Source organism: Suricata suricatta, chromosome 12, assembly GCF_006229205.1.
Source record: "Suricata suricatta isolate VVHF042 chromosome 12, meerkat_22Aug2017_6uvM2_HiC, whole genome shotgun sequence".
NCBI classification, from domain to species: Eukaryota; Metazoa; Chordata; class Mammalia; order Carnivora; family Herpestidae; genus Suricata; species Suricata suricatta.
Genome location: NC_043711.1, coordinates 10,675,369 through 10,677,178, shown reverse-complemented (window position 1 = coordinate 10,677,178; position 1,810 = coordinate 10,675,369).

Below are 1,810 nucleotides of genomic sequence, written 5' to 3'. Positions count from 1 at the left end.
TTTTGAAACATGCATTTCAAGTATCATCTCTACTTTTGGTATTCACCAGAAAAAAATAATACACTTACTGCGCCTGAAAGGATATGCCCAGAAACATTTTAGCCATTATTTTATTACCAAGGAGAATGAATAGGTTTCAGACGTTGTTAGTCATTTACTTCCTATATACAAATTGGATTGGCAAGTATGGGGCTTTTCTGTACTGGGATCTCAGTATTTTTATTGTTTTTTTTTTTTTTTGCATTTTTCAAAGCGGAATTGCAATTTTTCACCGAGTTTACTACTTGCCACTTAAACCTTCTGTTGTATATAGTCATGCTTAAGGAATTAAATGGGAGTCTAGATATTTTGTTTGGTCAAATCTATCAGTTGGTCACATCACGTTCCCCTCATTGCTTTTAAACATTGTAATTCTTCTGCATCCTTAGTAGTAAGAATTGCTTTTATGTATATTGCCATCTTATTTCACATATACTTTACATACTTCTGCCTTTTTTTTTTGAAATTAGGTCTGTTTTTAAAATATGACTCACCTCCTATCATTATGTGCAACATCATCTTTTATATTCAACTGGAGATCCCCCACATCTTTTCCATCCACTGGTTGAGTCCATTTACGGTTACATATGATAAAATTATAGCACTACTGCTGCTTCCTCCACTGTGTATTAAAAAGTATATTTTCCTATTCTTTTATTTTCAAGTTTTTACCCATTTCATTCTGAATCAGAGACCTGTGTGGATGTGACTTTTGCTTTTTTACATCTTTTCTATAAAATGCTAGTGTTGGATTATTGTTCAATTTTGTTTAGACACTATGATCAAGCATGTGTGCACATGCAAACACACAAATCCACATGAATGCACACACACACACACACACACACACACACACATGCCTGAACTAAAAGAGCAGCCACTCACATACTAACAGGAAGGATCTATGCTGAGCCTTTTATATATATTCACCTAATCTGCTGACCACCTTAGGAGGATTCATACCACTACCCCCACTATACCAGTGAGAATCTTAACATTTTAGAATGGATTGGTTGTGTTCCTGAATTCAGGAACAGTTAATGTTTTTTTGGTAGAACTAAAGTTCAAAACTCATTAACTGATTCAAAAATTGTGCATGTAGGGACGCCTGGGTGGTTCAGTTGGTTGAGCATCCAACTTCGGCTCAGGTCATGATCTGACGGTTCGTGAGTTCAAGCCCCATGTCAGGCCTGCTTTTAAATCTGTGTCTCCCCCTGCCCCCACCTCTCTGCCCCTACTCTGTTCACAATCTCTGTCTCTCTCAAATATGATAAATAAACATTTAAAAATTTAAAACAAACAAAAAATGCGCATGTAATATCACATAGAAATGCCTGTTACCATTTCCTCTTAATAAATTTCTGCTGTTTTTGTATGCTGTGTATTTGCTTTGGTCAATTGGGGATTTATTCTTTTTATTCACTTTTCTAATGGCTGTTCATATGTTATGTGTCTTGACAGACAAACAGAACACTCTTTTCTCTGTTGGAGAAATTGAGTTTTGTTGCTTTATGAGTTATACTGGGTGTGATGGGGCAAAACCAAGGATTGGAATGTAGCCAGAACCAAGGAAGCTTTCTCATAATCATGGTCACTCAGAGACCACCTGGACTTATGAGATCTTTCTCCCCATTTTCCTTTTCTCCATCTCCTTTTGATTTTTTTTATGCTTCTCTTAATACAGGACAGAATGGTCATATTAAAATGGAGCACCATGTTTTCATGTTCATGGGAATCTTACCAACTGGAATTCAGCTACTATTCTATATTC